We start from the raw sequence: 8,516 nt of genomic DNA on the forward strand, positions 1-8,516 counted from the left end.
AACAACAATAAGACACTTACTTTCTCACTTCAGCCCTTTATGTGGCAGCAATATGCTTTAGGTGGGTTTGCCGACAGACTAACAGGAAGTCTAAAGCCTTGCATACACTGTGTGATATTTTCAATCGTTGCACGCAGCTACAGCTCAAACTGTACGATGAAACTGCAGGGTTTAAAAGTTCACAGATCACGATGCATGTTCTCACACTGTGCGGCCCGGCGCTCTGATGCGATCTTATGACGGCCGACTGAATTTCAAACATGTTTGATTTTCTCCTGACCTTACGATACCTGATCGGGAGGTGGTCGTGAGAGTCTAATCGCCCCTCTTTAGCCCCTCTACACTACACAACGCACGATCAGGCTGAAAAATCGTAGCGTGTATGCCTGGCTTAAAGCCGCTTTACCTGTGAATCCCCTGGTTTTGAAAAACCGCACTGACCTGCTAATAATCGGCTCTGACACCCTGCTGGAAAGCTGCATGGCTACTGTTCCCCACCACTGCGTGTCTGATGATGGCATCACGCGGGGTGAGCATTGCTGATGTCAACAGTGCGACAGAAACTGAAGACAGAATGGAGAGCAACATGGACGGAAGTAGGGGTGGAACGGTTCACAAAATCCACTGTTCGGTTCGGTTCACGCTTACGTGGTCACGGTTTTCGGTTCGACTCGGTATATGTTGATTGTTGCCTGACATGTTGGTCGTGTTGCTGTTAGCATAAACAAAACGTGTTGCGCAATGCTTGCACACTGTTTTTATCCACAACTTTCTTTCCGCCGTCATCGTAGGTCACTCTAAATGCAAAGTGGTCCCATACAGCAGACCTATAAAGTGCTGCTGGCGCATCTTCCAACTCCTGTTCTTTCCCACTCGCCATACCCACACAATTCTCCACAACAACTGATTTTTTTCTGCTACACTCAGCTATGCTGCTTCGCTTCTTCTTCTTGTTTACTACTGGTGGTTGGCTTTGGTCGCAGTACCGCCACCTTCTGCTCTGGAGTGTACACGCTTCGCCTATGAGAAAAAGGAGCAGCGCATGAACCGAACGAAACACACGCGAATCGAACCGACACAGACGAACCGAACAGTTCGGACGGTTTTCATAACCCTTCCATCCCTAGACGGGAGCCAGGGCGTATTCAGAATTCTATATTATTTTGCCTTTTTATCTTTCCGAATCTCTCTTACCAGAGCTGTGCATGTTTATCATATGTAAACAGAGTTTCTTCAGCTTGTTAGACCTGGCTCTGTTGTTCCCACAGAATGCAGAGCAGAACGCGGGTCGTTTGCCGAGTTGTTCGACCCGGGTAGACCCACGTCAGGGAACTTTTCCCACCGCCAATAAAGCCAATTGTTCCTGTGTTTAAATGGGTTTTTTCGGCAAGTGTGTAAGGCGTAAATGTTGCAGCTAGTGTCCATTTCCATGTATGAAGCTAGAAATAAACTAATTTCTAAGCAACAGTAAAGAAATGCACCAATGGATTCTGGACAAGAGAGCATTCAAGGCATGAAAACAATTAAACCACGGAGACAAACATATATTCTTGTGGTTAGTGTTAGGGCTTTTTGCCAAACACAACCCTTTGTGGACTAAACGTTTAACTAAGAATGCCTACTCCTAAGTACAGAGTAGGATCTGTGATGCTCTGGGCCTCTACATCTTCCAAAGGCTCAAAAAAACCACTAAAGACTGCATGGAAATTTAGACTCCTCTATAGATCAGCAGATTATAAAGAAGGATGAATACAAATCTTCTTAACTCTGCCAAAAAAATTTGAAAAAATGTGTTATGCTGTCTTTTAGCATATCATTAGGCCAAACAAACACAGAATTGGTTCACCTGTGAAGTAAAGACATTGCTAAGAAATCCTTCTCACCTTGCTGTTGGAGAAGAAAAGTACCGGCAAAACAGGTTAGATGAAAAAATGCAGCCTGTAAGTGGAGTACACACGTGATTTCATTTTATTTCTAAATGGGATGTTTCCCAATAAGTACTTAAATATAGGCTGGATTTGTCTTATGCTTCAGCAATGAACAAGTGAATTATTTCATGCCTTTTTTGTTTCTTTATACACCTTAACCATTGCCAGGATTCTGCTTCTATGACCTCAAAAAAAGATAAGAAACAGAACTGATTCAGAGGGAATGGATTCATTTGACAACTGGTATTTACAGCTGTGACTGTAAAATCAAAGATTTTAGCATCCAAACTACCTGTCGCATGTTTGTATGCAGTAGTCTTCCCATAAGAGCAACAAAGGTTCCACTTTCTCAAGAGAAATACTTTTTTTTTAATAAGCAACCATGAAAACAGAGGAAAGGATTCATGCCTTACAGAAGCATGTCCAAGTTGGAAAATTACTGAATCCTGGTAGAAAGACTTTTTTTTTTACGACTGAAATAAATAGAGGCGCAAACTCTTTTACAACAAAAAAAACAGAAAAACTTTTAAGAATTTGATTTCATGGTGTGAAATTAAAGCATCCACACAACTCTCAGATCTTTAAAGGGCGAAAGAAAAACTCCGGAGAACAAAATGGGAGCCTTGTTAAATTTTGCGAGGACAAAAACATGATTAACCAATAAAAATCCTTGAAAGAGATTTCCAATTTAGCTCCAAGGAAGCAGGGATAATGATTACTTTATTCTTTATTCTCACCCCACAAAGAACAGACTTTTTTTCAGTATGGTAAAAAAAATAAATAAATAAAAAATTTGGTGAAATCTGTTCCCCGTTGTTAGTTAGCTCCCATAACATCCTACACTGCAAAAACCTGAAATCTAAATAAGTCATTTTTTCTTGCAAAAAGTGAATTTTTTCTTGAAATAAGGAAGTAAGGGAGACACTTTGGTAATGGAACAAGACAATTTACATTTAGAATAAGAAAAAACAATTGCATTGTCTTATTTCAAGAGCATATTATCTAATTATCTTACTTTAAGACTAAAAATACTCTTTCAATTGGCAAATTATCTTATTTACCTCCTCAAATTAAGGCTAAATACACTTAATTTAAAACATTTGTGCTCATTTCTAGATCGTTTTTTGCAGTGCAGCAGCGGCGGGAGGCGGACTCGGTTCAAAAGCAGCAACGTGGATCCGATAGGGCCGGTGCATGTGTTGAGTTTCCCCCTCTGAGAGCTCCAGCAGGAAGGCACGGTGGACACCAACACACACACACACCGATTTCTGGCTAACCCATGTCCCTCAGTGACTCACTTCCCACACACACTAAATCATCACAACATTCACACACAACCTGGCAGCGCTCATACTCTCATTCCCAAAACACACAGTATTCCCATGAAGCAACCATAGCACTGGAAATACTTGTATGTTTGAGTGTAAAGGGTGACATGAGGGCAGAAAGGGCTGGGCATGTGTGTGCATGATGCAGATGTCATGCATGCTTTTGTTGTGTGTGTGTAAGAAATAAATAGCAATTTACTAGTGCAACAAAGAGTGCATGTGATATTAGCAGCCGGATAGTGTATGTGTGAATGTGTGCAAGGCTCTTATGGCTCTTATGAGCCCTCCTGACTGAATACCACTGAGGGCAACACAAACCCCGAATAGAGTCTTTTACATTGCCACAAATAATAATAATAAAAAATGCAATCAGAGCTGCAGTTTTCCGTGATAAAAAAAAAATATTTGAAGAGACTAAATGGTGAAATGAGAGCCTACTGTAACAGGAGGGAGATGGGGGTTTGTGTGTAGGTTCCTATGCGTAGGGGTTTGCACATTTAGGGTGGCAGGTCAGGTGGCAGCAGCGAATCACAGCTGCACTTCCTAAGAATTGGCAAAATGCACGTGTCAAAGGAGCGGCAGCGTGTGTGAATGGTAGTGAGGAAAGGAAAGGGCATGGGGGGGTTGCATGGTTTGTGTGTGTGTGTCTTGGCGTTTGTGACAAATAAATAGCAGCCAAAGAGCAAGTGAGCGCGTTCTGATTCTGAGACTGGCAGCATGACCGACTGATCCCTGCATCCATATCATAGGATTAAAAAGCCTGACACGGCACCGATACAATGGCAGTGAAATATGAGACAAAAAAGTCGGTCAATGGGAGAGGAAATGTGATTATGGACCAGAACCGGCGAGAGGAAGATAATATTAAAAAGAAGGGGAGGGAGAAAAAAAAAATCTGACACACTTTGAACACGAGCCATACAGCGGAGGTGAATGGTAACGCTGTCACCGGGCAGTATAGAGAGAAAGAGAGAGAGAAAGAGGGGAGAGAAGAGGAAGAGGAGGAGCTGCTGCCAAATACGAGCCTCTCCAATGATTTCCAAGAGCCAAGACACACTTCAGTCACACTGTCAGGAATGTTGTGGAGGGTAAAACCTGCCCAAATTCAGTTTGCACACCTGTTCGTCTGAGCCTGACAGAAATCCTCCGCCTGCATGTCCTTCAAACGGCAGCAGGTCAAACCAGGTCTCGGATGAATTAGAGCTCAGAAACTCCACTGGTTTGGTTTGTCCGGAGAAAAAAAAAGATTGGTGGGTCACAACTGCATTTCTATTTTCAACCACGTCACTGCATATGGCCTGGACCAGCATGCGAGCGAGCTGCTCCTAATTATTCATGATTTTATGTAACAAGATTTTGGGTAGGAAATTAGGTCAGAGAACATACTGTGCGCAGAGGGGGCGAACGTGGAAAAAGGGAAAGTTTGACTATAGGCACAGTCATTAGAATAGAGGAGCCTTACATCATTCTGGTTTCTATGCAGTTTTTAGGTCAACTAACAGGCTGATAGCAAAGTTGTGAGGAATCCATCTCCTCTATAAGGCACTAAAAACTATACAGCGCTATATAAAGGAATATTAAAGGATACTGATTAGTCATTCAACAGTTTATACAATAAAGCTGACAATATTAAATGCTTCACTTGGAAAACAAAGCTCACTAATTATGTATTCTAATCTTACCTAAGATTTTTGTTCTTTGGTCCATTAAGCTGGTCTACCCCCCTATTGTGTCATGCAGAAAGCCACCGGACGCATGTTATAAAGGGTTTACTATAAATGAATACATCAAACGTTGAGAATGTCATAAGACTTGTGGTTGAGCCAGCTCCTGTGTCAACACAAGAACCTAAGTTTGTATAAAGCTTTAATAAATTTAGCAACAGCGCTAAACTCAGCAAGCTGCAACGCTCCACCCCGAGGGCAACGAACGCCTGATCTTAGCTGTGGCTATCAGAAAATAAAACAATAAATAAATAATAAAAAGTTTTACATGCATCTTAGTGAAGCAGATCTGATTTTTTTGTGTGGAATTGTCATGTTTATATAGTTTTCGCCTTCATTAAAAGTTGGGGTTATAAGATAAGTTTATTTTTAAGTTTCGTTTAAGAATTATTGAAATATTGTTTTATTCTAATGATTTTAGGATAGATAAAATGTTTATTACAAACCAATTTACATTTATTATGATCACTAAAAGGGAGATGGTCCACCATAGGATGTTAGATTGTTTAGTTAAATGACCTGTTGTGATATGAAGCTCTTAACTTAGATAAAAACAATTAAACATTTATAGGGCACTCAGTGAAATCCTTTGAAAATCAAAATTTCAAGCCAATAGTGTTATTGGAATCCAGGATAAGACCTTAATACCTGTGTAACATTAAAAAATATGGATATTTTTTATGGCAAAAATTAATTGCCTGAATATATTGAGAATAATAACAAAAGTGCTTCAATAAGAAATTCACTCAGAGAGTGAAAGAAACACTTTTTATTTGGTCCAACATAACCTTAGAGGCATTAATGCTCATACTAGCACTTACAATTTTTAGTTTATACACCTAAATATAATTTACTAGGCTTATTAGCTTATTAAACTTCTCTTTTTAGGCATTTAATTAACTTTTTACCTTTTTTTCTTGTTAACTTTTTATTTCAACTTAATTTACAGTAGGTAATACATGAGTCAAAGGCTCATCTAATGGTTGAAATGCAAAAATAAGACGTACAGCCATGTAGCAGTATCTTAGATATAGATCTTGTGCTTCTAGATCAAACCTGTAAGTTGCTCTATAAAGGGATAATAATAGCCCCCCCATCTGCCTCCCCTTTGAAAACTTCCTTGAAGCTCCCCTGTTTTAAAATAAAACCTCAATTAAAGCAAAGCTGAATGCAAAAGTTCAGTTTTTTTCCATTTAAACGCCTTTTATGTCATCTTTTAAATTCTAATAATAAAAAACACTTTTTTACACGAAACAGTTAAAATACTCACTGCAGCTACTTCAGCCTGCCCTCAATGTAAACCAGAGGAAAAATCAGTCAGTCAGTGAGTCGGTCCTTGGCTCGGAGTCAGCGTCTGCTCACCAAACAGGCAGCAAGCCTTCTGAGCCAAACCAACCAGCGATTATATGTTTCACACTAAAGCATTACTCAACAAACTTTACCCACTTAAATGTGTCCAAACAGTCCGGCTAACGTAAGAAACGAGGGTTTTTAATGCGCGCGTGAAGCAGTTTCACATCAAACCAAACTACAGTTCTCCTTTCGTATATATTTATATAAATAAAAACACCCACTGACGTCGGAGAAAGTTGTTTTTATTTTAAAGCAAGTCGAAAGTAAAGTACACGAAGCAGCTTTAAGTGTTTTAAAAGTGTTAAAAGCAGTGAAGCATAGAGAGCGCTGACGGCTGCTTCACCTCAGATGACCCAGGCAGGCAAGCAGACTGGCTGTCTGCTAGCTGCTACCCCCGTTTGAACCCACGAACAGCGGCAACACTTGAACCGACACCGCAGCCAGAACTGCCACTCGCTTCCACTGTCATCTTTAAAAAAAAATAATAAAAACAGCTGGGATTTTCTTCTTCTTTCTACTTCACTTGGCTCGCTCACTCGGAGGAAAAAGCGAGGAAGAAACAAACCAAAACAAATAAACATTCCCCCCCCGCGACATGAAAGGATAACATCCAGCCACGTCTCGTGCCGCCGCGCGCGGGGAGAGGCTAACGCTAAAGCCCTTTAGCTCCAGCGGGCTGCCCGTCATTAGCGGGGGGCTAACTGGCTAGCGGTTAGCTCCGCTGGCTAATAAATTTATTACGGACACTTTCACCGGTGCTTTAAGGGGGACGCGAGGAGGGGGGGAGAAGTTATTCACCCGTGGAAAAAAACAAAAAAACACCGCATTCACTACTTTGACAACTGCGTTTAAATATAACGCGAAACAACGCTCCCGCAAAACAAACTAAAGTTACCTGACAGCCGATAATAAAACAGTTTTATTTCTTATTTGGAGCTTCCCACTCTGAGAGGCTGTGATGGAGCTAGCAGCGGCAGCAGCAGCAGCAGGCAGGGCAGAGAGAGGAGAGCCAGTCAGTCAGTCAGGCTGCAAAACAACCCGCCTCTAATAACTTCACTTTTTCGCTCACTTTAGTCTAAATTTCCCAAAAGCTGTTAGAAAATAAGAAGTTTTCCTCGCGCCCTACCTGTGAGTGAGGCGTAGTTGCGGGGAGCGACGGGCTGGAAGTTGATTATTCCCAGATATCCAGAGTGGTGCGGTGCGGAGCGCATATAGCTAGCGCTGGGTACAGTAAAGATTGTAGCATAGCTAACCTAAAGACAACAGTAGAGAGGAGAAAAAAAAAAAGCCTCCTCGTTGCTCATAGGGGGGATCGACGACAAAAACCACATGATCTTTTACGTCAGCATATATTTGCATAGGATGCCAAATTTATGTTTGGCGTCCAGGTGACGTGGAAATGTACAGAAAAGTTGGATTTGCGGAGCTGGGAACCATGCAGACCGAGGTGAAGGCTGGAGAGGGGGGGGGAGACATGCAGGCATGCGGGAGCCACGCACTGCTGGTCCCCGCTCCTGCAGCCCGGATCCGCTCAGGATTCAGATGCATGGATGCCTGTGATTAACCAGCTTCCTATACACTCACTTTTACTATAATGACTTTATTATACATTTATCCATCAAAATCACACATTTTAAACAACTATATCAGATTCATAGTCCATGCAGGATATATGTTTGGGTTAATTTATTCATAATGTATAGATAGACTGTTAAATATATAATCTTATAAAGTGTTACAATCTACAAAAAATAAAAAATAAAATCCATCCAGAAGCATAATCAGATAAAAATGGGTGTAAATTACAAATTAAAGAAAGAATACCAGCGCTTATATTTTTCTAAACACCTGTTTGATCCTGTCGCTGACCTCCCTGCCTGCAGCAGCTCTACAACTGAGCCTCATAAAGTGGCTCTTTTCTTTTTCTTTTCTTTTTTAATAGGAGTTGCCAAAGATGCCACCATCTAGTTTTCATCGGGAAGCGATCAGGGAGTGGAACTGAAGTTTCCCTGTTCATCAGACTGCTGTTTGCATTTCATTCGCCTCATGCATTTTTGATAAATGGGCTTGTTGTTGCGGATCAGATACAATAAATGTAAGACCTTCCTCTCGCCCACCTGCCTGAAAAGATGACATAGGGCGACACCAACAGGGTGTTTTAGGAACTGCAGACTTAATGTATT

At 41.2% G+C, this 8,516-nt stretch overlaps 1 protein-coding gene across 1 annotated transcript in view; it reads right to left on the reverse strand.

Annotated features, from left to right (window-relative positions):
* The window catches only part of LOC107098262 (zinc fingers and homeoboxes protein 2-like), a 176,852-nt gene extending 169,099 nt beyond the window's left edge, over positions 1 to 7,753 (reverse strand). The window contains exon 1 of the mRNA XM_015395831.1: positions 7,460 to 7,753. The gene's annotated coding sequence lies outside the window, so the exon portion shown is untranslated. The remainder of the gene's footprint in view (positions 1 to 7,459) is intronic.
* Between the last annotated feature and the right edge of the window lie 763 nt (positions 7,754 to 8,516).

Source organism: Cyprinodon variegatus, unplaced genomic scaffold, assembly GCF_000732505.1.
Source record: "Cyprinodon variegatus isolate N-32 unplaced genomic scaffold, C_variegatus-1.0 Scaffold763, whole genome shotgun sequence".
NCBI lineage: Eukaryota > Metazoa > Chordata > Actinopteri > Cyprinodontiformes > Cyprinodontidae > Cyprinodon > Cyprinodon variegatus.